This window comes from Molossus molossus, unplaced genomic scaffold (assembly GCF_014108415.1).
Source record: "Molossus molossus isolate mMolMol1 unplaced genomic scaffold, mMolMol1.p scaffold_m16_p_17, whole genome shotgun sequence".
In the NCBI taxonomy this organism is placed as follows: Eukaryota; Metazoa; Chordata; class Mammalia; order Chiroptera; family Molossidae; genus Molossus; species Molossus molossus.
In genome coordinates, this window is record NW_023425352.1 from 43,468,252 (window position 1) to 43,495,733 (window position 27,482).

Genomic DNA, 27,482 nt, shown 5'->3' on the forward strand with positions numbered 1-27,482 from the left:
TTTTTTTTTGTCTGGGAAGCTCTTTATATGACCTTCTATTTTGAATGATAGCCTTGCCGTGTAGAGTAGTCTTGGATTCAGATTCTTGTTTTTCATGACCTTGATTACTTCATGCCATTCCCTTCTGGCCTGTAATGTTTCCTTTGAGAAGTCAGCTGAGAGCCTTATGGGGTTTCCTTTGTAGGTAACCTGTTGCTTAATCTTGCTGCTTTAGAATTCTCTCTTTGTTTTTAATTTTTGGCACTTTGATAACTATGTGTCTTGGTGTAGGCCTGTTTGGGTTCTTCTTACTTGGGGCTCTTTGTGCTTCTTGAACTTGAATGCCTTCTTCCTTCACCAAATTAGGGAAGTTTTCTGTCACTATTTTTTTGAATATATTCTCCAACCCTTGGCCATTTTCTTCCTCTTCGGGGACTCCTATAATGCGAATAATATTACGTTTCTAGTTGTCCCACAGTTCTTTTAAACTGTCTTCATGTTTTTAAATCATTTTTTCTTTTTGGTTTTCTGATTGGTTGATTTTTTCTACTCTGTCTTCTAATTCACTGATTCGGTCCTCAGCTTCCTCTACTCTGATTTGTAGACCTTCCAATGTGTTTTTCATTTCTGATATGTTATTCTTCATTTCTTTTTGGTGGTTTTTAATTTTCAACATTTCTATGTCTTTACTCATGGTGCTCATGTCCTTACACATGCTGTTGAGCTTCCTCAAGATCATGGCTCTGAATTCTAGTTCTGTTAACTTGCTTAACTGCACCTCATTTATCTCATCTTCGGTAGAGGTCTCTTGTTCTTTCCTTTGGCTTTTGTTTCTGTTTTTCACAATTTTGGCTATTACAGTGGGCTTTGGAGTCTGCCAAATTTTCCCTGTGGGTGTTGGTGTTCTGCTGTTTGTGGCTCCCTCTCCTGGGTTTGGATGAGGCAGGGAGGACCCTCTTTAAACACCCCTGTCAAGTTTTAACTTTCTTGGTTAGAGTTGCTAGCCCAGGGAATGGTAGTTATCCTCTAGCTTTTTCGCCTGGAGGCTATTAGTAGAGGACACCTGAAGAACCTTGGTTTCTGAGTTGACTGAAAAACTCCCTCAGGTGCCCAGTGTAAGAGGATTTCCAAAGGGTGGGGTAGATGCTGGTTGTTAGTGGGCCTCAATTAGCAATTCAATGGCCACCAGGTGGTGTTGAATTTCTGAGGGAGGGGCTGCTGCCTCTCCCCAGGGCCCTGGGAAGGAGTAAGATGACCATAGTCCTGCGTGGCTGCACTCAGCAAAAGCTCTGAGCACCCTCCAAATCCCGAGTGTCCCCACTCAGTTTCAGTCCAGTCTACCTTCCCTCTGCTGGAGCCCAAGGTGAGTGGCTGCTGCCAATTTAGCTTCTGTCTGGGCTCTGTGCTGTGGAGCCACCTGGGACTTTAACCCGAGGGCGCTGCTCCCAGCTAAGGGAGGCCGAGGCTGCAGCACCAGCCGAGGGCGTAGCACCCAGCCAAGGTCGCAGAACCCAGCTGAGGGCATAGCACTCAGCCCAGGCTGCCGCAGTTTCCAGCTGAGGCTGCAGCTTCCAGCTGAGGTTGCAGAACCCAGCCGAGGTTGCTGATGGTCCCCACCAAGGCCACAGGACCCAGCTGAGGGCACAGCTTCCAGCCGAGGACGCTGGCCCCAGCAGAGTTCGCCAGACCCAGCCAAGGTGGCAGCAGCTTCCAGCCGAGGTCGCAGAACCCAGCCGAGGTTGCCGATGGTCCCCGCCAAGGCCACAGGACCCAGCTGAGGGCACAGCTTCCAGCCAAGGACGCTGGCCCCAGCAGAGGTTGCCAGACCCAGCCGAGGTGGCAGCAGCTTCCAGCCAAGGCCACTGGGCCCAGCCGAGGGCGTAGCACCCAGCCGAGGCCGCAGTAGCTTCCAACTGAGGTCACCGGACACAGCCGTGGCAGCTGCTGGTCCCAGCCGAGGCCACAGGACTCAGCCGAGGGCGCAGCTTGCAGCCTAGTCCCTTAGTCCCAGCCGAGTCTGCTGGTCCCATCCCAGGCCGCTGTGGACCGTGGGCTCCCGGCCTCCTCTTGCGTCCTCACAAGCCTACCAGGATTGAGTCAGTGTCCCTGGTTATGTGTTCCTCCATGCTGCCTTTCGGTTGCCCCTTCCTGATGATTTGTCTTTATTTTTGCTGTAATTCCAGTTTCGTCCTGGGAGATGGTCTGCGTAGCTTCCATTCACTCTGCCGCCATTTTTTTTTTTTTTTCCTCCCGAGATCCTTGTTTTTCATGACCTTGATTACTTCATGCCACTCTCTTCTGGCTTGTAGTGTTTCTGTTGAGAAGTCAGCTGAGAGCCTTATGGGGTTTCCTTTGTAGGTAACCTGTTGCTTATCTCTTGCTGCCTTTAGAATTCTCTTTATCTTTAATTTTTGTCATTTTAATTACTATGTATCTTGGTATGGGCCTGTTTGGGTTTTTCTTACTTGGGGCTCTCTGTGCTTCTTAAACTTGAATGCCTTCTTCCTTCACCCAGTTAGTAAAGTTTTCTGTCACTATTTCTTCAACTATATTCTCTAATTAATGCCCATTTTCTTCTTCTTTGGGGATTCCTATGATGTGAATGTCATTATGTTTCCAGTTGTCCCACAGTTCTCTTAAGCTAACTTCCTGTTTTTAAATTATTTTTCCCTTTTGGTTATCTGATTGATTTTTTTCTACCCTGTCTTCTAATTCACTGATCTGGTCCTTAGCTTCCTCTACTCTCTTGTTTAGTCCTTCCAATGTGTTCTTTATTTCTGCTATGTCATTTTCATTTTCACTTGGTTGGTTTTCAATGTTTGTATATCTTTGCTCATGGTGCTGATGTCATTACTCATGCTGTTGAGCTTCCTCAAGACCATGGCTTTGAACTCTACCTCTGATAATTTTCTTCACTGCATTTTGTTTATCTCATCTTTGATAGAGTTCTCTTGTTCATTCATTTGGGATTTGTTTCTTTGTTTCACCATTTTGGCTATCTCAGTGGATTTTGGAGCCTGCCAAATTTTCTCCATGGGTGTTGGTGTTCTGCCGTTTGTGGCTTCTCCTACTGGGTTTGGATGAACCTGGGCGGGCCCACATTAAATACCACTGACAAGGCTTACTTTCCTGGGTAGATATTCAAGCCCAGGAAAGGTTAGTATCCTCTAGTTTTTCCTGGTGCCTAGTAGTCTCAGTTACTCAGTGCCTTGGAATGTAGCCCTGGTGTTCTGAGTAAAAGGATTTCCAGAGGGTGGAATAGATTCTGATTGTTAATGAGCCTCAATTTGCATTTTTTTGCCTCACCTGGGAAAGGCTGAATCTCCTGTGGGGTTGGTGGACTGCTGCTTTTTCCCTCAGCTCTGGAAAGGAGCACACTGGCCACCGTCCTTTGTGGCCGCAACTCAGCAAAAACTCTGAGTGCCCTCCAAATCCCGCGTGTCCCCACAGAGTTCTAGCCTTGTATGCCCTCCCTCTGCTGTAGCTCTCAGGTGAGTTCCCGTGGCTATTTTAGCACTCTGTCCTGGCTCTCTTGCTGAGGAGTGGGCTTGGTCTTTATTCCCCAAGGGCACTGCTCACAGCTAAGATTGCTGCTGTCTCTGGGCTCCCAGCCCACCACCCTCTCGTGCCTCCTCAGATCCTACCAGTGTCCCTGGTTATATGGTCCTGTCCTGCTGCTTTTCTGTTGCTTTTTTCCAAGGACTTGTCTTTATTTTAGTTGTAATTCCTGTTTTTTCCTGGGCAATGGTCTGTGTAGCTTCCATTCACTCCGCCTTCATTTTTACATCCTCTAAGCCTATCTTGCATGTAGCTGGGTCACACAGGCCTCTCTGGTGCTCCTGCACCCTGCAGGTCCCACAGGTAACTGGATCCCAAAGTCCCTGTTGGGTGGCACAGCCCTCTCTGGTGCTTCAGCACCATGCAGGTCCCACAGGTGGGCAGCTGGATTGCACCAGTCCCTTTTGGGCTCAGGCTTCCCACCGCTCTTGTGAGCTGCTGTACCGCTCAGTCCTCTGTGGAGCCCCAGGTCCTGCCGCTGGCGGCTGGGGAGTGCTGCTTCCCTGTGAGGCTCAACTCCTGCTCAGCTTTTGGTATAGGTTTTGGGGATGGGTCTCAGTTGCTGGTTTCTGCTTCTGTTCCCTGGGGAATGGTGCTGGGCTCCTGGCTGTCCGTGGCTTCTTGGATAGGCACCTTGGGAGCTCCACTAATGTGCACTCGTCTGTGTTGACACACAGTGTCCACTGGTCCGATGGTGCCAGGTGCACTGGTGGGCTCAGGTTGCTGGGCCCTAGCCACTCCCACTGTCTCCTCCCAGGGAAGATCCACGATCTTCCAATATGGTGAGACCTCCCCTGGGAGTAGGGAGAAGCGCCCCTGAAGAGCTGCTTACCATGGTAGCCGTCTGCTCCTGTCCACAGCACAGGAATCTTCTGCTCCATGTCTCTGCACTGCAAGAATTTGGTCCTCCACCTTCAAGTCCACTCACACTCTCTCACACACTAGCTCACTCTCTCACACACTCACCTTCCCTCCGGTCCTGCCCACCCTGATTACTGAATCTTATATAAAAGTATGTTCAGTTTTATAAGAAACCACCAAACTGTCTTCTAATGGAATGGTGGCAACATTTTGCATTCCCACCTGAGAGTTTCTATTGCTCTGCATTCTCACCAGCACTTGGTATTAACTGTGTTTTGGATTTTGGATATTGTAATAGGTGTGTAGTGGTATCTCACTGTTGTTTTAATTTGCATTTTTGTTGACATATTATGCAAAGCATCTTTTCTTCTGCTTATTGCTATATGTATATCTTCTTTGGTGAGGTGTCTGCTTAGGTCTTTTACCCGTTTGTCAGTTCATTTTTTTGTTTTCTTATTATTGAGTTTTAAGTGTTCTTTGTATATTTTGGGTTAACAGTCCTTTATCATCTGTACCTTTTCCAAATATTTTCATCACTCTGTGGCTTGCCTATTCATTCTCTTAATAGTGTCTTTCACAAAGCAAATGTTTTTTATTTTAATGAAATCTAGCTTATCAATTATTTATTTATGCACCATGCCCTTTGTGCTGTATTTAAAAAGTCATCACCCTATCCAAGGTCATCTAGGTTTTCTACTATGTTGATTCATTCTTTTAAAATAGAAAATACCTTTTTCTTCCTTAAATTTCTCTCCAGTCCTTCCAGCTTTAAAAATAATGTTAGGAAATTCTATACCTTGTTTTAAAAATATTGTTTCTTTTCCTTTGAAATTAATTTACTACATTACATATTATCTCAATTATCTGGAAATTAATGACCTTATTCAATAATTTTGAAGATTCATGTCCTCACCTGTAACATCTTTAAAATTAGACTGGCAGGGTGGAAAGATTGAGCAAAACAGCAAAAACAGTGAAAAAACCTTTTGACATGGACAACAGTGTGGTGATTTTCAGGGAGAGGGTGGGCAAGAAGAGGTGGAGAAGGGTACCGGGGGGATAAATGGTGATGGAATGAAACTTGACCTGGGGTATTGAAAACAATACAGTGTACAGGTGATGTATTATAGAATTGTATACCTGAAACTATATAATTTCATTAATTAATGTTACCTCAATAAGTGTAATAAAAAGGAAAATAAAATAAATTAGGATGCTTTTTGGAGTCAATAACTCTTAAAATCCATGTGATAATTATGATATACCTGTGTAAGGATTTTCATGATATTTTGTTAAAATTAAGTAAGCATTAAATTTTAACTTGCTTAATTATCAACTGGTTGAATTTTTTTTCTTTGTTTTATTTCTACCATTTTTTCCTAGTCCGTCTTACTTAAGGTTACTTTTAAAAAACGTATTGTTAAGTAAGGTTTTTGAGATGTCCTCCTCTTATTTCTTTATTTTGAATGTTTATTTATTTATTTTTCCTTTTTATTGAATTTATTGGGGTGACACCGGTTAACAAAATTATACAGGTTTCAGGTACCCAGTTTCACAACACATATTGTGTGTTCAGCACCCCAAGTCAAGTCTCATTCTATCACCATTTATCCCCTTATACCCTCCTTCACTTTTCCCTACTCCCTCCCTCTAGCAATCACCACACTGTTGTCTGCGTTTGTGAGTATTATTTCTTTCTTTTTTTATTGTTGACACTATTACAGATGTCCCACATTTTCCCCCTTTACCTACCTCCACCCAGCCCCACACCCGTCCCTGTGGTCATCACCACACTGTCGACTGTGTCCATGGGCTATGCATATATGTTCTTTGGCTAATCTCTTCATCCTCTTTTATCCAGTCCTCCCACCCCCTCCCTTCTGTCCTTTGTCAGTCTGTTCCTTGTATCCATGCTTCTGGTTCTATTTTGTTTATCGGTTTATTTTGTTCACTAGATTCCATATATAAGTGAGATCATATGGTATTTGTCTTTCTCTGCCTGGCTTATTTTGGTTATCACAATAATCTCCAGGTCTATCCATGCTGTTGCAAAAGGTAAGACTTCCTGCTTTTTTATAGCAGCATGTATGTTTATGGAATACTAAGAAAATGATTGTTATGTCTGAGGAAGTCTTTGTGCTACCTTCAGATATAAGTGGATTGACTAAGTATAGAAATCTTAGATCATAGTCTTTATTCTCAAAATTTTATACATTTCACCTTCTATCATTTTATGTTCAGGAGGAGATTTTGGTATAAATAAGAGTTTTCCCCCCCTATCGTGTAGGATTTGGTTTCTTTTCCCTAGCTCCTTATAGTTTTCCTTACACATGAAATGTATAGTGGAAACATATGGAGTCCTGATGAATGGGTATTTTGTTAATTTTGTCCCATACTTGGAATAAAGCCTTTGATCTAAAGAATCAGTCCTTCTGTCAATTCAAGGACCTTTACTTCTGTTACTTCTTTAATTATTTTTATCTACTAACTCTGTTCTTACTTATTACATGTATAGTATATATAATAATATCTGATGTGCCATGCATTCCTCTTTTCCTTTTGCTCATTTTCTCATTGTCTGCAATCTTCTGAATTAATGAGGAAAATGTTTGTCTTCTAGTTCTGTCTTCTGAAACTTGAATTCTCTGTGGCCTTTCTTCACTGTAATTTTAATGACTACACTCATGTAATTTTTAAATATAAAATTTGCTGTTTACTTTTCTTAGAGTGATTTTTTCACTAAATTTCTTTCACATAATTGAGATATAATTTTTAAAAATTTTTCTTGCAGTAAATGTTGTATGTAACAATGTGTACATATACTTATGTGTGTCTCTATCTCCACTTTTGTCTGCCTCTATCTCTGTTCTTAACTCTATCTCTCTCTCCTCCTTTTCAACTACTAAGTATTCTTTATATGACTGGAGCTTTTTATCTGTTCATTCATTCTTTTTTTAAAAATATATTTTTATTGATTTCAGAGAGAGAAAAGGAGAGGGAGAGAGATAGAAACATCGATGATGAGAGAAACATCAACTGGCTGCCTCCTGCACGTCCCTTACTGGGCATTGAGCCTGCAATCCCAGCATGTGCCCTGACCAGGAATGGAACCAGAGACCTCCTGGTGCATAGGCCAATGCTCAACCCCTGAGACACACCAACAGGGCTATTCATTCACTCTTACAGGAAGAAGAAGATTGCTACATTTTCCAAGTATTAGGAATTGGGGTGAGTTTTATGAAAATTTATGCGGATAAGCTCTTGAATATTTCAGTCTCAACTGATGGGTGAAGGAACAGTTTTTATTTGCTGTGGTTTTATTTTGGCAGATCACAGGTCCATTTTACCCCTATAGAGAGTGTGGAGGAAGCAACAGTCAGAAGTAGCTCTTTGGCAGAGAGTCTATTATGTGCCTAAGTGTTTCTTTTACATGTTTGTCCTTGTGGCCAAGTTAGTTGGAGCCAGCTGCTCCCGTTCTCCAACTGCTAAATTTCCTTATGAGAGCCATCTGCCTGGTGGGCCCTGGGCCACTTCCTCAGAGGTTCAGGTAGGATTCGATTCACTGGACTTCCTCCTGACACGGTCTCCTTTATTCCCTGCCTCTGTGGAAGCAGTTTCACTTGAGGTAGTCCCACACTGTTTTAAAACATGCTATGAATGTTGAAATGATATCATAACTTCTTAATATACTAATTTAAGGATAATATTTATTTTTGATACGTTTATTTGAAGTGTTCATTTAAAATATGTCTCATTATTTTGTAGTCGTATTTTTATACCACTAAAGAAAACTATTATCTGTAATTAAACTGAGTTATTATCTGTTATTAAGGCCAATGGATATTCTTCTGATTCCTATTTTATATCACTCAACCAGATACATAGAGAGAGAACTAAATAATGGCAAGATACTTGCTAGTTTTTCAAACACTTCCCAAATGCCATATGAAGTTCCCAGTCATTCTTTTATTCAGTAAATATTTATTAAGTGCTGATATTTCCTATATGTAAGGCATGTGTGGCATAGGATAGATTCATTTTCAATCTGTTTAGATGTTTGATATGATTATCTCAATCTTATTATCCATGACACAGGCACAATAGCTTAGAAAACAAGGAGAATTTTTTATACATCTTCAGAAAATGCACATTTATAGAAGTTATTTTAAATAAAGCAAAGTGGCAAGATCCGGACATACTCTGCCATTTAGCAAAACGAAAGCAAACCTCAATATCTTGAAAAAATTTATTCTTTGAGATAGCAAAATATAATAGCTTTCATGGATATATTTAAGAAAATTACCTCTGGTTGGAAATGGTTCAGAAACTAGGACATGTCACCATGGATTGTTTTCCGTCAGTTTAGAAGAGGTAGACAGAATGATGCCGAAGGCAAAAGGCAGGCATTGGAACCAAAAAGATCAGTTTCAAACTCTGGATCCATTATTTTCTGCTCGTATAAACCTCTCTGTAAAATGGGAGTGATATTATTTCCATCGCAGGACTCGGGAGCAGGGGTTGCAGCATGGCCTTTGAGGCTCCAGTAGGATTTTCTTACCAATGACAACATTCAAGGGAAGTTTTTCTTCTAAATCCTACTTCTTTGCTCCCTGCCAAATCAACAGGTATTTACTTACTAACCACTGTGTTCCTGGAATTTCCAGCAAATGAGTTGCCCCTGTGATACTTGAATTTCATATTTAGTGAATAGCGCTATCTCAATACTTAGTCCCTTGCTATGTCAGGCTACTGGTAGAGATTTGACAGTATTTCTTCCCTGTGTAGGTGAGCCAGTGTCTATTTATATTCATGGAGAATTCTTTCATAAGCACCTCATCCTGTAACAGCTGGTGTTATAATAACCATGCACACATACCCACCTATGTGAAGGCTGTGACTTGACATATGACATATGCTCCAATTAATGTAAGGCATTATTGTGTGTCATCAGTCACTTGAAAGTCCATTTATATAACATCTCTGCTAACCTCTTGTGAGAATAAATGTTCTTGGCATATTTAGTAAGTCCCTTGTCAAGGAAGAAAAAAGAGAGCTCTGTACACCGAACTGATGAACTGACATACTCATATTCTTCGTATTGCTTCCTATTAGGCTTTTAAGAAAGGTTCCTTCTTTAACTGACCAAAAAGCATTGTTTTGCAGGGATGAGAAGCCTTAAATGCTGCTGTAATTTTATTGTTTATTCTTCCCCAGGAGACTTTGCTCTCCCATTCTGTCGTTTGGAAAGCACAATCAGTTTCTGTTTGAAGTAGGCAAAGAAATAGATGGATGCTCATTAAACCAAGATTCTCAATTCCAAGGTAAAATTATAAACTCTGATGTCCATGGGAAATTTGTTTGAGAATTTGATGGAGAGAGCCAATCTGGGTTCTGGGGCCAAGGTGTTCTTCAGATTGTTCTTTGACTTCTATTCAGATTTTAATCTTGTCTGTAGCAGATAATAGTCACCAAATGGTGTTCTTTTCTTATGACACACAGCTAGACTGCATTACTCATACTCTTTCATAGTAAAGTATGGCCATGTGCCTGGCTTCTAGGTAATAGAATGTAAGAAGTGATGCATACCACTTCCAAGTTTGGACCAAAAACCTTCCTGTGAGAGCCTCTATTCTTTGTTTTTTCTTGTCTGATACTGAGAATACAGAAGATAACTTTGAGGTACCAAGGGGATGTTCAAGGCACAAGAGAGAAGAATCCTGGGTCCTTAAATTACCACATAAAATTGTCACATGAGTTATGAATCAACTTCCCTTGTGTAAATCCATTCAGATTGCAAGGGGATGTTCCAGCATCAGTCTATGATGACTTGCACCACCCAGATGTATAGTAGCTTCATTCTACTTAATCCAGGTCCCAACTGGAAACCACCTGAAGTTTATGATTGGAATCCAGCCATCACTGTTCCTTTTTATTTTTCTTTCTCTCTTCAGTGATTGCATTCATGTATCCCAAAGTGTGTTTCATTGAACCCCAATATCTAAGAACGTTCATTAGACATTGCATTTGGTAACACTGACTCAAATGCAGATTAATTGGTTTATTTACTGTGGGACATCTGAGTCTTTATATTTCCGAGTCTCTAAGAGAGACTACAATAAGCAGTATTCCCCAAGCATACTTTGAAATTACATCACTTTCCATCTATGTTCTTTTTATTAACATCTTCTGGAGTGTACTTTAAGAAACACTAGCCTAGAAATTGGATTTATATCAGTGACTTTCCCACTTGCGTTTTCTTGTGTTGTTCCCTTCAAGCTCAGTGTGGTTAGCATTCACATTGTTTGCCATACGTGAAGAGGCACATACAGACAGTTGGTACCTAAACTGTATAGCAATGTTTTTAAGAATTAAGATGGACCATTCATAGAAAAAATACTTCTCATGTGTATTGGTATGATGATGAATGGAGACTCCTTTGTCTCCCAAAGCTAACCCCCAAACGAACACATTCATTCCTCTAATTAACCCTGACTTCTGAAATTCCCTTGGTAATGGTAAAGGCTCTTATTGATCTAACGTGAGTGTAAGACAGTATGTTTTTGTAGAGAGGTGATAATTAACTAGCTGACATTTTAGTTGTGATAAGTTGTTGTAGTTCATCTGTTGTCATATCACCAATCAGATTTCTGGGCAATAGGACCAGCATAATGAAGGTTTGATTACAGGTACAAGAGAAATGAATGGAGAGTTTATTCTACTGTTACTTTGGCATGAGGGCCAGGCAGCTAGGAGAGAGGCACACTATGAATTCAGACATACTGATGTGTTTTATCACTTAGTAATTAGGCCTGGAATAAGTTGTTTGATTTTCTTAAGCTTCAGTTTTCTGCAAAAGAAAGGTAATAAAAATTATCTTACTCCATAGGGTTTTGAGAGTTAAATTAGAAAGTACATAATTAACATCAGCTATTACTTTTATTATTATTAATCCAGTCTTTGTATGATACAACAAAAATAAGGCAGTTATTTACCAGTGAATTATGTGCTTTTGTTGAACAAAGAAGACTCAGTGGGACATTGTTGGGAGGAGGAAGTGAATTCTTTGTCCATGACATTGAATCTTTCATGCCACTCAAACATTGTGGTCCAAACATCTCCACTTATAAATGTATTATACTATTCAAAGAAAAGAATGAAATTTCTTCCATTGCCTAGAAAATTGATGGATCTCGTGTTTGATATATTGTAACCTCTTCAATTTAGAGCAATTCAATTTTGATAATCTCTTTTTGGAGTTTAGGAAAGATAAGTATTACTTGCATTGTGTTTCCTAGGTTTTGTTATTAGTCAATATTTAATTTAATGCAATGTTACTGCATCAGTGATCTTTGAAAGAAGGCACTCCCAAACTGGAACTAAGACTTGTTCTTTAAAACTGGTTCCTTTAGCACAGCTGTTGTATTCCATCAAGGATTTCCTGGGGAGAATCTTTCCTTTGTGAGGCTGATACACCTTCTTTTGAGCTCTACTTTAAAGTTATTAAGAGAAGAATATTGCTGACATTCAATATGATATAAATACACTGAGAAAGAAACAAGTCCTTTGGGGACAAAGGAAAAGATGAAAATGTCTCTCCAGACAGTTTGGTGAAAATAGGATTATTTTTATTGATGTGTCAAATAGAAGGCCACTTTGAAAATATTTCCTTCTTTATCCCCCCGTCCTCCACCACCATTTCTTTGGTTTGTATTCATTTAAACATCAATCAGCAAATACTTACTAAACACCTAGCACATGCAAGATCCACTGTTCAACTCCAAGTTTTTTGTTTTGTTTTTTAAGATGTTTAAAATACAGATTTACCATCTGGTTGGGGAGTTAAAACAGAGAGACATATATGTAGGCAAAGTATAAACACCAAAGAAGCAATACATAACCAAAAAATAGTTAACATTTATTGAGTGTCTACTGTTTACCAAGCATTTTTCTGTGATTTACAATAATTAATTAACTCATTTAAACCTCATGCTTTCTCTGATAGACTTTTACACATGGCTCTTAGAATACGTAAATGCAGAGAATATATGAATATTAAACTGAATAAAACTAATATAGGAACACATAAAAAGCAAAGACAAATATGCTTGTCAAACAATCTGATGTTATTTAAAAACAACCTAGTGGGCTATACAACACAGTTACTCTGCACATGAAAGGGCGGTCTCAGAATTTGCTCAGGATCTTGTATCTACAGTTGATTCCCAACCATGATTATATGGCAGTATAATCAGATCAAGGCAAAAAAAAAAAAAAAAAATATATATATATATATATATATATATATATATATATATATATATATATCTGAATCATACAACAAGAAGAAAGCCTAAAACATGGGGAGAAACCTTGATGTGACCATGTCATAGCTGAGTAGCCCTTCTTAGGCCACTGACTTTGAAAATGTTCCCTTTTAGAGTGACTGCTGGAGGGAAAGAAAAAAAAGTGTAATTTAACCCAGAGCTTAGAATAAGTCCTATGAATCTCTACAATTTTGGTGGAAATATTAGACTCTGGGAAGACTATAACTTAGAAGCTTAAGGCTTTTATCTGATTCTCCTTTTATATAATTTGTGGACATAAAGTCATTATGCAGATGTTCTTTGCACTGAAAGACTACTTTGATAAACCTTGAAGTTTTTCAAAGATAAAGCAAATTTGGAAATAGATTTAAGAAAATTTGGTTTCAAAAGCTGAATAATTCTCTATAATAATGTTTTGTTTTGTTTTAAGCTTCTTTAGCTAGCATGTTATCTTATGTTTCCTGTAAGAAAAATATATTATACATGTTAAGATTTTGATTGGTTGATTCGATATTGAATATACTTAGAGGATGGGCATGAGTTCTTGTCCCATAGTTGGGACAGAGGTCAAGAAGAAAGACCCAGAATATTGAAGGCATAGTGGCATTGTTCTATTGTGATGCTGTTGGATGGATCCAGAAATGAATGGGGTTAACTCTGTTTATGTTATAGAATTACTACATGCAGTATTTTCTAGAATGAATAAATCAAATTTTTTATTAAGACCTAATTCCTATGGGATGAAGTGGGGATTGTCCTGAATGAATGGACTTCCCTGGTGTCCATAACTCCTGGAAGAAAGACTGCCTTCCCATGAAGGAGTGAAAGGATACAGATATATCCTCTCTTTGTTAACAATTTGAAAATTGGAATATATATATATATATATATATATATATATATATATATATATATATAATTGTTTTTAGACAGTTTATGACAGTACAGGACTGATTTCTAAAAAAAGATGAACAAATGAAGTGAGTACTACAATTGCCCTAACTTTATGCCTGCAGGCATTTTCAAGCCTTTGCACAGGGAATGGGAATCCAGGCATATTCAAAAAGCGCAGCTGCACAGGCTCACTAGAGGGCTGAGAATGCTTTCTCTCTCCCTACATGTTACCATGACATCAGTTCCCTTTACTCAGTTGGTCATGTCCAACTTTCAGCAAACAATTACCACGCATGATAAAAGACAAAATCACAGTCTGAAGAGAAAGTTAACATCAGGATCAGACTCAGATATGACAGAGGTGTCAGAATGAACAGATAAGGAATTTTTAAAATCTATGATTAACATGCTACAGGTTCTATTGGAAAAAGTAGAAAATATGCAATAATATAAGGGTAATGGAGGCAGAGAGATGGAAAGCCTATATTGTTAGGGCATCAGAAAGGCTCAAAAGGAAATAATAGAAATTAAAAAAACAAAACAAAACAAAAACAAAAAAACAAACCACCTTAATGGAAGTAATGAATGTCTTTAATAGAATCATCAAGAGATAAGACATGGCCTAGGGGGGCACAATCAGTGAGTTCAAAGAAATGACTGCAGGAACTTCAAAAGTTGAAATGCAAAGAGGAAAAAAATGTCAAATATAAAACAGAATATTCACGAATTCTGAGACAACTAAAAAGGGTGTAATATATGCATAATGAGAATACCAGATGAAATAACAAAATCCAGAAAGCTCAGAGAACACCAAGAAGGATAAATATAAAAAATCAGCCTAGGCATATCATATTCAAACTATAGAAAACCAAATACAAAGAAAATTTCTTGAAAGAAGCCAGAAGAAAATCACCTTACCTTTACAGGAGCAAGGATAAGAATGATATCAGACTTCTGTTCAGGATCCATGCAGGCAAATAGAGAGTAAATTAAGAGTGAAATAAAGAGAAAAAAAACCCCAACCAAATGAAACAAGAATTTTATTTATACTGAACTTCCTCTTCAAAAGTGAAGAAGAAATAAAGACCTTTTAAGACATATATTGGGGGAATGTATTGTCTGTAAACCTGCCTTGTTAGAACTGTTGAAATAAATTATTCAGAAAGAAGGAAAATATGTCATAAATTTGGATGTATATGAAGAAAGGAAGAGTGCTAGAGAAGGAAAAATGAAAGTAAAAATTTTTAAATCTTGTATTTTTCTTATTCTTGGGACTTAGCAGACAACAGGTTGCTCAAAATAATAATGGAAACAATATATTCAGTTTATAGCTTATAGGTAAGTTAAATGAATGACAGAAATATTATGAAGGATAGGATGGAAGAATGATATATGTTCTGTTTAAGGTGAGTACTTAGTACCCACGAAGTAGTGTAGTATTACTTGAAACAGAACTTGGATTGGTTATAAATGTATATTGCAAATTCAAAGACAACCACTAAAAAAGTAAAAAAGGAAGGGTAATTGGTATTGATAATTGATATTGTGGAGTTGATGTTCTAATAGGAGAAACAGAAAGATAATGAGCAAATAAAATATGCAGTATTTGGAATGGTGACTTCCTATGGAAAAAAATAAAGCCATATGCATATTTTGTGTGGTCCTTTGTTCAAACATTTCAACTGTACCAAGACATCTCTGAGACAGGTGGGAAATTAGAATACGGACTGGTAATATATAATACTGTTTCTTTTTTGTTAGATGTGATGATGGCATCATGGCTGTGGTTCCAAAAATAAAAGTGCTTATCATTTAAAGATACAGTCTGAAGAATTTCTAGATAAGTAAAATATGTTTTAAAAGTATTGATAACTCTTTTTGGTTGATAACTATGTGAGGAAGGGTTTTTATACCATTTTTTTCTAATTTTGTATATATTTGTAAATCCCAAAATACAAAGTTGTTTTCTTGTTTGTTGTTGTTGTTTTTTAGGAAAGCAATGGATAGGGGTAGTGGATAGATTGTGCAAGGGGTCTTGGAAGACCAAATAGATCACTAAGAAAGCGGCACTGGAGCAAAGACTTGAAGGAAGTCGGGAGGGAGTTACATGGATCTCTGGGGGAAATGATTGTGGCCGAATTAGGAGGTAGTGCAGAACTCAGAAGTGGGAAATGTGGAGAGAATCTACTCCAAAGAAAGTTGGGCAAAGCTGTAAATAAGAAGCTAAAATATGGTGAAAGTTAGCTCCCACTCAGCTTCATAGATATTCAAAATGTACCTTATTGTGTCTTATTGTGCACACAGAAATATTCTTACTCTTAATTGACCTAACAGATAACAGTTTGTTCAAAATAATAGCAACACATTCCAAAATGGTGGCGGAGTGAATGGAAGCTACACAGACCATCTCCCAGGATCAAACTGGAATTACAACTAAAATAAAGACAACTCGTCAGGACAAAGCAACAGAAAAGCACCTTGCAAGGACCATATTACCAAAGACACTGAATCAATTCTAGTAGGATAGTAGAGGTGCGAGAGGGAGCCCATGGACAGCAGTGGTCTTAGCTGTGAGCAGCACCCTCGAGATTAAAGTCCCAAGTGGTCCCACAGCGCAAAGGGCTGGGACAGAGCACTAAAATAGCCACAGCCACTCACCTTGGGCTCCAGCAGAGGGAGGGCGGACTGGACTGGAACTGTGTGGGGACACTCGGGATTTGGAGGGCACTCAGAGCTCTTGCTGAGTTGTGGCCACACTGGACAGTGGCCATCTTCCTCCTTCCCAGGGCTCTTAGGAGAGGCTGCGACCCCTCCAGATGAGATTCAACCCCACCCAAGTGGGCCATTGAAATGAAAATTGAGGTTCATTAACAACCAGCATCTGCCCCTCTGGAACTCCTCTTATGTGAAACACCTGAGAGGTTTTTGTTTTTTTTAAAACTTTTTTTTTTGGGGGGGGGGTATTACAGAGAGAAATAAAGGGAGAGGAAGAGAGAGATAGAAATATCGATGAGAGAGAACATCAATTGGCCGCCACCTGCATGCCCCCCACTGGGGATCAGGCCCATCAACAAACCATCAAACAAATGTTGGTGAGGGTGTAGGGAAAAGGGGACTCTAGTACACTGCTGGTGGGAATGCAGACTGGTGCAACCACTGTGTAAAACAATATGGTGTTTCCTCAAAAAAATTAAAAATTGATCTGCCATTTGACCCAGTGATCCCACTTCTAGGAATATACCCTAAGAAGCCTGAAACACCAATCAGAAAGAGTATATGTACCCCCATGTTCATAGCAGCACTATTTACAATAGCTAAGATCTGGAACAGCCCAAGTGTCCATCAGTAGACGAATGGATAAAAAAGCTGTGGTACATACGCTCAATGGAGTACTGTGCAGCTGTAAGAAAGAAAGATCTCTTATCCTTTGAGACGACATGGAGGGACCTAGAGAGTATTATCCTAAGTGAATCAAGCCAAACAGAGAAAGACAAATATCACATGATGGAATATAATGAACGTAACAGTCTGAGGAACAGGGTTGACCCAGAGATGTAGAAGTAGGGTACAGACTGACAACCCTCAGAAGAGGGGTGGGGGGAGGAGGTAGGAGATAAACCACAGAGCTTATATGCATGTACACATAACCGATGGACACGGACAACAAAGCTGGGGATGGGATGGGGGGATGGGGAGGAGGGTGTCAATGAGGGAAAAAAGGAAAAACATCTGTAACACAAATAAATAATAATAATAATAATAATAATAATAGCAACAATATATGGTATAGTATCATGGCGCCAGTTAAATTGTAACATCATTTTAAGATCAATAATTTTATTTAAAATAAAGGGGGTTTAATTTTTAAATTGTAGACATTGAGTTCTTTAAAAGCCAAAAATTTTTGCAACTTTTCAAACTAGAAATGAAAGGGTCACTGAGACATCCTGCAGATTTCTATTTCTAATAAGTTAAATGCTGAAATAATATACCAGATAAAATTTGGATCTACACAAAACAATGAAAAATGTTAAAAGTGGTAAATATTTAGATATATATAATTCTTTCCCCCCCTCATTTCAATTTTTTTTTTTTTTTTGTATTTCAAATTTCTTTAATGGGAACTTAATGTTTAAAGCAAAATTAACAACAATGTATTGTGGGTCTTATAATTCAGGTAGAGGTAAAACAATTTACAATAGCACAGGTAATTCCACGGATATTTAAAAATATACTCCTGTAAGGTTTTCACATTATATGTGAGGAGGAATGATCTATGAAGGTAGACTGTGATAAGTTAAAGACACATTCATAAACTATAGAGCCAGCCTAAAATATCAAAACAGAATGTGAAGCTAATAAGCCAACAGTTGAGATAAAATCATAAAACACTCAATCTGAAAGAAGGCAGAAAAGGAGAAAAGACACAAAGAACACAGGGCTAAACACAAAACAAATAACAAGATGGTAGTTTTAAACGAAACATATGTATAGTTACATTTGATTTAAATATTCTAAACACTTCAGTTTTAAGGTGGTGCTTGTCAGATTGGATAAAAGTTAGACCCAAATATATGCTGTCTATAAGAAACTCAATTCACTATATGTAGAGAGATAGGTTAAAAGTTAAATGACAGAAAAAGATATAGCATGAAGCAGCATATATAAGAAATATGAAGTGGCTATACTAATATTAATAATTACTTCAGGACAAGAATCATTGTAAGGGATAAAGAGGAACTTTGAATAATAAGTCAATTAATCAGGAAAACTCAATAATCTTAAATGTGTATGGACCTAATAACATACACAGAATACATAGAGTAAAAGTGATGGCACCAGAAAAACCAATTGACAAATCCACAATAACAGCCAATGTCAAAACTTCCTTATTACTAGAACATGTAGACAGACACATCAGTGGGTATTTAGAAGACAGTGCTATCAGCCAACTTGATGTAACTGAAATATAAAGAACATGCAGGGGTTGGCAAAAAAAGTAGGCTTACAGCTGTGAGTATGCCAAACACAGAGTTTATTTTTTTACATTATCATTTATTAATGATTGTATTATTTATTTGTATTACAACTGCAAACCTACTTTTGCCAACTCCTGTATATGGAACACTTCACCCAATTATAGGATAATGCAGTTTCTTTGAAAGATAAACTCTAGAGTTCTGAGCCATACAAATAAATCAACTAATCTAAAAGAGTTTGAAACTAAACTAGAAATCATATATGATATTAAATTAAAATTCAGTAACAAAAAAAGGTACCTGGAAAATCTACAAATACTTAGAAATTAAGCCACACATTTCTAATTAACTTACAGATGGACATCGTAAAAGAAATATAAAAATATGTTTAGGTGAACGAAAACACAGCATATCAAGATTAGTGAGATTCAGTTAAAGCACTGCTTGGAGGGAAATGTATGGCTTTAGAAGCTTATATTGGAAAATAAAAAAGGTCTAAAAGCAGATACTAAGCTTCCACTTGAAGATAGAAAGAGAAAAAAAGCAAACCCAAAGTAAGTAAAAGGAAGAAAACAGTAAAGAGAAGAGATTAGTGAAGGTCTCAGAGGAAGACTTGTGGATTCTTTATAAATTTTGTAGGATCTTTATGATACTATTCTTGTCTGTTCTCTCCTGTCATCAACACATGTGAAGAGCTACATCTTAGTCTCCACATTCAGGGGAGCTGAAGGAAAGATCTGGTTCCAAGGTAGAGGTAAGATGGCTCTGTGTCAAGTAGCAGCAGCCCGACAGAAATGATTTCAAGATGGCAAGAGGAGATCTGTAGAGGAACAGAACAGTACAGAGGCCAGATGGTTGGCTGCAACGGGAGCCTTAATTAGATAGATATGAGAATCATATAAAAAATTTCTAAAGATGCCTAGCAATATGTCAACAAGGAAACCTGGGAAAATACTGGATTTCCTACAAGCAGCTAGGATCAGGACTCAGATTTAGGAATTAATGAACCATCTACCTCATCAACTACTGAAGTGTGGAATATTTGGGCCCATAATTTTGGGAAAGATATTTTCTCGTTTGTCTATGGTTAAGAATAGACAATGGTTAAGAATGAGCACCATTGGAAGTTCTCACTGTGAGGAAATGGTGATGTGCTTAATTCAGGAAAATAATTGGTTGGTAGGTCATCCGAGTTCAGGTAACCTGGGATGTCTCAACCATATAATGCCATCCAGGAACCAATATTTTAGGCCATGGCCACATTTAGATAGTGGAAAGTCTTACTAGACCCCTGGTCTTCTGATTTACAGTACAAGAGCTTTCCACATATATGCTATTTTCGCGGTTAAGTGTGCACTATAAATTGAATTATTGGGAAGTCATTTAGTCAACAAATATTTGTTGAATACTTTCAATATACCATGTAGCATTTTAAGTTCTGGAGACCCAGGAATGAACAAGAGAGACATCTTCTTGGCTTTCAGGGAGCATACCTTCAAGTAGGAAGATGGAAAATAAGCATCTATAAAGGTAAATAAAGAAGATAATTTCTGTGCTGTCAATGGGAAAAGTGTGATGTGATTGAGTGACTGGCAGAGAAGTGGGAGCAACAGACCTCTTTGTACAAGTGGCATTTGGGTTGATGCTAAATGATCAGAAGACAAGAACCTTTTAGGCAGACAAAAGTACAAGTCTCCATGCTGGAATACACTGACTGTTTGAAGCTAAATTTGTCTAGGAGAGGTTGCCTTTGAACAGAAAAGGAAATCTGGGGAATGACTCAGGAGAACTATTTCTGGTCCTCCTTCCACCACCATTCAAACCTGGTCTTCTATTGATTTTCACCTGTTAAAGGAGGTAATCAGTTCACCTTTTATTCCCCAAATTTACAAGACAACCAGAAATATGGATAGGATTATGTATGTGACAGCAATATGAAAATCTAAAAAAAAGTATCTTCCAACCAGAGGAATGTTAGGGTAAGAAAGGCCACTGAGAGCCGGAGAGCTGCCGGATACCCAGAGAGGCCAATGGTGCCCTACTGAAGCTTTCTTCACTCTGGTTCATGTAAACAATGGCTTTCCCCCTGCCTCAGGATTAGAGTTAGTTTAGGAAAGCAGGTCGTTAGTGTCCTTGAAAGTCAAGTGCTAGAGCAGAGTGAAATGTGTTCCAATACTACATTATTCCTTGAAATGGTGGGGAGTAAGAGACTTATCATTTGACAGTATAATATAGCCCCAAACCATACTGTACCTAGGCTATGCCCAAATCCAGAACCACATTCTGCTTGAAATGGGGCAAAATGCTTTAAGAATGTGTTCAAATTGTTTCCTTCAGGCCAAAGCCAGTAAATGCATTAGGGAGCTTTAATAAACTTTCCTTTATTTACAAGAAAGATAAAAAATTTCATTTGAGTTTATGACCCCAGTTTTGGGGGCAACTTTTAAAGCCAGATTCCAGACCCACAGTGAAGGCAAGGAAAACATTTATAGGTGTGCATTTGCTTGCGTGCGCACACATACACACACACGTTGGCATTTTGAGGATGCTATCCGATTATTCATCCAGGATGATTCTAGCTAAATGAAATGGAACAGGAAGGAAACAGTTTCCAGAAGACACAGGTACACCAACAAGAATCCACTGCTTTGGGAGAACTGAAAAAAGGTTAGTGAAATTACACAGTCTACAACTCTATTTATGAATAATCCATGAGAAAACTAAAAATAGAACAGCCCTCCATAAGGCTGAGTATTTATGAGGCAATAGAATATGTACGCAGATCACTTATTGGGGGCATCTCAGGCAGTCTGGATGGTTATCTCATTAAGGGAAGTACTTGGTATTTGTAGATATATAGATGGGAATGTAGTTCCCATTGAATGGTATAATTTATGGAACTTAATGTAGCATCTTTAATCTAAATATTTTAGAAGGATGGTAGTAATTCATTCTCCTCTCCATCTATGAAATGACCTAGGTAGTAGATGACAGGCAGCAAGCTGACCTATAAAACTATCTTCTATCTCTTATCCTCAAATGTCTTCATGCCTCTTTGGGCAGAGGTGGCAAATCTGTAGACCAGGCTTTGAGGGACATTTCTGTTGCTTTTGACTCCTCTTCACCCTTGTTTAAAAAGATTGGATTAGTAACCAACATTTTAAAACTGGGATATCACTTGAATTTCCAACTTCTCTTAGGTAATAGGAAGACCTAACAATAGTACGCTAGTGACCTTGCACAGCTATGATTATTTGGAGTTGGGTAGCAACTCCCCTTCTAGTATAGACTGGTGAGGTTTTTATGCTAGGTTCTCATCTGGCCCACTTATGTACTTTTCCATTTGATTTTGTAAACCCAAATTTGGAGACACTATGTACAATTGTTCTCTTACCACCACTCTTGTTGCTTTGGGAGGGAAGTGTGGAGAGGCATAGCTTGGTACATATACCATGTCTAACTTACGAGTAGATTTTGTTATACAATACAGTTGGGGATAAGTTTTCTGGAATTAAATCCATTTATCCACTGGAAAATATTAATTCAATTTTACAAATATTATTTGAATACCTCTGTAAATGAAACCAAGGTTTGGCTTCCTGCCACCACAAAAGCCAAACTCATGAGACAGGTGCTGTTTGCAAAGGACAGAGGTTTATTCAGGTGCTGGCAACCTGAAAGATGGGGGACTCTTGTCCTGAAGCCCATCTTCACATGTCAGTGCAGGCAGAGGTTTTTATTTTTTTGATTAATTAATTTATTTTTGTTACAGATGTTTCTCCCTTTACCCCACTGATCCCCCCCTCCCACACCCTCCCTGCCCTGTCCCCAGCTTTGTTGTCTATGTCTATTGTTCATGCATACACGCATATAAGTTCTGTAGTTTATCTCTCCCCCACCACCCCCTCTACTGGGAATTGTCAGTCTGTACCCCACTTCCACGTCTCTGGGACTACCCCATTCCTTAGATTGTTATGTTCATTATATTCCAGGTCCCTCGATGTTGTCTCAAAGAATAAGAGACCTTTCTTTTTTACAGCTGCATAGTGCTTCATTGTGTCTATGTACCACTGTTTTTTATCCATTCATCTACTGATGAACATTTAGGCTTTTTCCAGATCTTAGCTATTGTAAATAGTGCTGCTACAAACATGGGGGTACACCTATTCTTTCTGATTGGTGTTTCAGGCTTCTTAGGGTATAGTCCTAGAAGTGGGATCACTGGGTCAAATAGCACTTCAATTTTTAATTTCTTGAGGTAACACCATATTGTTTTCCATAGTGGCTGCACCAGTCTGCATTCCCACCAGCAGTGTACTAGAGTCCCCTTTTCTCGACACCCTCTAGTTCTTTAAGTTGTGAGGTTAGATAGTCAATGAGAAATGTTTCTTGCTTCTTGAGGTAGGCTTGTAGTGCTATGAACTTCCCTCTCAGATCTGCTTTCACTGAATCCCATAGATTTTGTGTTGTTGTGTGATCATTTTCATTGGTTTCCAGGAATTTAAAAAATTTCTTCTTTGATCTCCATGGTAACCCATTCATTGTTCAATAACATGCTATTTAGTCTCTATGTTTTCAAATGTCTTTGCATATTCTTGTTGCAATTGATTTCTAGTTGAATGCCATTGTCATCTGAGAAGATGCTTGATATGATTTCACTCTTCTTGAATTTGCAGAGACTTAGTTTGTTCCCTAACTTGTGGTCTATATTTGAGAATGTTCCATGTGCACTTGAGAAGAATATAAATCCTGCAGTTTTGGGGTGTAATTCTCTGTAGATATCTATTAAATCCTATTGATCTAGAGCTCCATTTAGAGTCTGTGTTTCCTTGTTAAATTTTTGTCTAGAAGATCTATCCAGTGATGTCAGTGGAGTGTTGAAGTCCCCTGCTATGATTGTATTGCTGTCGATTTCTCCTTTGATGTCCTCCAGAAGATTTTAAATATATTTTGGTATCCTATATTGGGAGCATATATCTTCCTATTGGATAGATTCTTTCAATATTATGTAGTGGCCTTCTTTGTCTCTAGTTATGGTCTTTATTTTGAAATCTACTTTATCAGATATGAGTATGCTACCCCAGCTTTTTTTTTTTTTTTTTTCTTTACATTTGTTTGAAAGATTTTCTTCCATACCTTCACTTTCAACCCATGTGAGTCTTCTGTTGTGAGATGGGTCTCTTGTAAACAATATGTATGTGAGTCATGCTTTCTTTTCCAGTGGGCTACTCAGTGTCTTTTAATTAGAGCATTCAAACCATTCACATTTAAGGTGATAACTGTTATGTACTTATTTAATGCCATTTTTGTTTAGTGTGGTTATGTTTTTCTTCCCGTTTCTTCTACCAATTACAGCAGTCCTTTTAGCATAACTTGCAGTGCTGGTTTGGTGTTAATATATTCTCTTAGACTTTTTTTTTTGGTCTGGGAAGCTCTTTATTTGACCTTGTGTTTTGAATGATAGCCTCACTGGATGAAGTAGTCTTGGATTCAGATTCTTGTTTTTCATGACCTTGATTACTTCGTGTCATTCCCTTCTGGCCTGTAGTGTTTCTGTTGAGAAGTCAGCTGAGAGCCTTATGGGGTTTCCTTTGTAGGTAACCTGTTGCTTATCTCTTGCTGCTTTTAGGATTCTCTCTTTGTCCTTGATTTTTGGCATTTTAATTACTATGTGTCTTGGTGTGGGTCTGTTTGGGTTCTTCTTACTTGGGGCTCTCTGTGCTTCTTGAACTTGAATGCCTTCTTCCTTCACAAGTTAGGAAAGTTTTCTGTCACTATTTCTTCAAATATATTCTCCAACCCTTGCCCATTTTCTTCCTCTTCGAGGACTCCTATGATGCGAATGTTATTCCGTTTTAGTTGTCCCACAGTTCTCTTAAGTTATCTTCCTGTTTTTTAATTATTTTTTTCTTTTGGTTTTCTGATTGGTTAAATTTTTTCTACCCTGTCTTCTAATTTACTGATCTGGTCCTCAGCTTCCTCTACTCTGCTGGTTAGATCTTCCAATGTGTTCTTAGTTTCTGCTATGTCATTCTTCATTTCCACTTGGTTGGTTTTCAGTGTTTCTATATCTTTACTCATGGTGTTGATGTGCTTACTCATGCTGTTGAGCTTCAAGATCATGGCTCTGAACTCTACCTCTGATAATTTGCCTAACTACATTTCATTGATCTCATCTTTGATAGAGTTCTCTTGTTCTTTCATTTGGGATTTGTTTCTTTGTTTCACCATTTTGGCTATCTCAGTGGATTTTGGAGCCTGTGGGTGTTGGTGTTCTGCTGTTTGTGGCTCCCTCTACTGGGTGTGGATGAGCCTTGGTGGGTCTATGTTAAACACCACTGACAAGTCTTAATTTCCTGGATAGATTTGCAAGCCCAGGAAAGGTTCAGTTATCCTCTAGCTTTTTCCTGGTGGCTAGTAGTCCCAGTTACTCAGTGCCTTGGAATGTAGCCCTGGTGTGCTGAGTAAGAAGATTTCCAGTGGGTGGGATAGATGCTGTTTGTTAGTGAGCCTCAATTTTCATTTCTTTGCCTCACCTGGGAAAGGCTGAATCTCCTGGGGGGCCGGGGGTTGCTGCTCTTCCCCCTCAGCTCTGGGAAGGAGCACACTGGCCACCATCTTTTGTGGCCACAACTCAGCAACAACTGTGAGTGCCCTCCAAGTCCCGGGTGTCCCCACAGAGTTTCAGCCCAGTCTGCCCTCCCTCTGCCAGGTGAGTGGCTGTGGCTATTTTAGTGCTCTGTCCAGGCTCTCTGCGCTGTGGAGCAGGCTTGGTTTTTATTCCCCAAGGGTACTGCTCACAGCTAAGACTGCTCCTGTCCATGGGCTCCCAGCCCGCCACCCTCTCGTGCCTTCACAGATCCTACCAGTGTCCCTGGTTATATGGTTCTGTCCTGCTGCTTTTCTGATGCTTTTTTTTTTCAAGGATTTGTCTTTATTTTAGTTGTACTTCCCATTTGGTCCGGGGAGATGGTCTGTGTAGCTTCCATTCACTCCGCCTCCATTTTGACATCCTCTATGCCTGTCTTGTGCGCAGGTGGGTTGCACGGGCCTCTCTGGTGCCCCTGCACACTGCAGGTCCTGGGGGTAACTGGATTGCACAGTCCCTTTGGGGACCCAGCTCTATACCTATGTTATGGGCTGCTGGGTCGCACAGGCCTTTATGGTGCTTCAGAAATCCGCAGATCCAGTGGGTACCAGGATGGCACAGGCCCTGCTGGGTTTCACAAGCCTCTCTGGTGCTTCAGCACCCTGCAGGCCCCGTGAATGACTAGATTGCACAATCCCTGCTGGGTCGCACAGGCCTCTCTTGTGCCCCTGCACCCTGCAGGTCCCATGGGCCGGCAGCTGGATTGCATCAGTCCCTCTAGGGCTCAGACTCCCCACCGCTCTTGTGGGCTACCGGGTCACAGAGGCCTCTCTGGTGCCCCCACACCCTGTAGGTCCTGCGGGAGGGCAGCTGGATTGTACCAGTCCCTCTTGTTCTCTGGCTTCCCACTGCTTTTGTGTGCTGCTGAGTCAAACAGGCCTCTGTGGAGCCCCAGGACCAGCAGCTGGAGGCAAGGGAGTGCTGCTGCCCCATGGGGTTCAACTCCTGCTCAGCTTTTGCTGTAGTTTTTGGGGATGAGTCTCAGCTGCTGGTCTGTGCTTTTGTTGTCTGGGGATGGATATCTGCTCCCCAGCCTCTGTTGCTGGGGGTATATCTTGACTCTGATCGAGCTGCTACTATGGGGGATGGTGCTGGGCTCCAGGCTGTCCAGGGCTTCTGCGACAGGCACCTTGGGAGCTCCACTACTGTGCACTGGTCTCTGTTGACACAGAGTGTCCACTAGTCCGATGGTGCCAGGTGCGCTCGTGGGCTCAGGTTGCTGGGCTCCAGCCGCTTCCTGGGAAGACCTGGGATCTTCCAAAATGGTGGGACCTCCCCGAGGCACAGGGAGAAGCACCATGAAGGGCAGCTTACCAGGGTAGCCGGCTGCTCCTGTCCACAGCACAGGGACCATCTGCTCCGCGGCTCTGCACTGCTCGGGTTTGGTCGTCTACCTTCATGTCCACTCATAGTCTCTCACACACTAGCTCAGTCTCTCACACACTCACCCTCCTTCTGGTCCTGCCCGCCACCATCTTCCCTCAATGTCCAGGCAGAGGTTTTTATAAGGAGGGAGACAAAAAGCAGAAGAGAGAGAGCAAGGGCAGGGGATTGAAAAGTTCTTTATGTAAGACCAGCACAGTCCATTTTGATAAGGACCTAGAAACTGGTCAGGTCTGGTGTGCATCATCCTAATTTTCATCATCCTAGTTATATATCATCCTGGTTTTATGGTTGAAGGTCAGCAATTATCCTAGAGCTGGGATGACTGAAGTTCGGAGTCTCTGTCTTCTGAAGTTATTTCCTAGGATTCTTATAAAAACATACTGTCTATCTACAAGCTATATATTAGTGAGTCAGCATTTACAGAAAAAATGTCAAAAGAATGATGGGGTGTGTTACTATTCCCCACTGTTACAATTCCTGACTGTTACACCTCTATCATTGGGCAAGGCACATGGGAAGGAGAGGTCATGGAACAAAAGACATGGTTCTTGTTCCCAAGCAGTCCAGGCAAGATCACTAATGTTTATTTAACAGGTAATGCTTTTGGAATGAAAATGTAGTAGCAAATATAATTTATAATCACTTGATAGATTACAGAAAAAAGAAAATTTTATGTTACATGTTTAATCCTGAAAGCTGTTTCCTGTGGATAAACAAATAAATAAATAGATGGTGAATATTGTTAGTATTTTGAAGGAAATTGTTGTAGTAAAAAACTTAGAGGTTAATAATACTTGTCCCTGTGGCACCATTCTTTAAAAAAAAAAACACATTTTTTAGAAGATTTTGAAC

At 39.6% G+C, this 27,482-nt stretch overlaps 1 long non-coding RNA gene across 4 annotated transcripts in view; it reads left to right on the top strand.

Moving 5' to 3' along the window:
- Positions 1–27,482, top strand: part of LOC118632773 — a 160,380-nt gene that overhangs the window by 98,605 nt on the left and 34,293 nt on the right. Inside the window, exons 1-2 of one of the 4 annotated variants that reach the window (XR_004960055.1) lie at positions 7,582–7,626; positions 9,613–9,719. The exons of 2 other annotated variants lie outside the window; for them this stretch is intronic. This is a non-coding gene — a long non-coding RNA (uncharacterized LOC118632773). Of the gene's footprint in view, positions 1–7,581; positions 7,627–9,612; positions 9,720–27,482 lie in introns of those variants that run through there. One more of the 4 variants, XR_004960052.1, reaches the window with a different exon arrangement.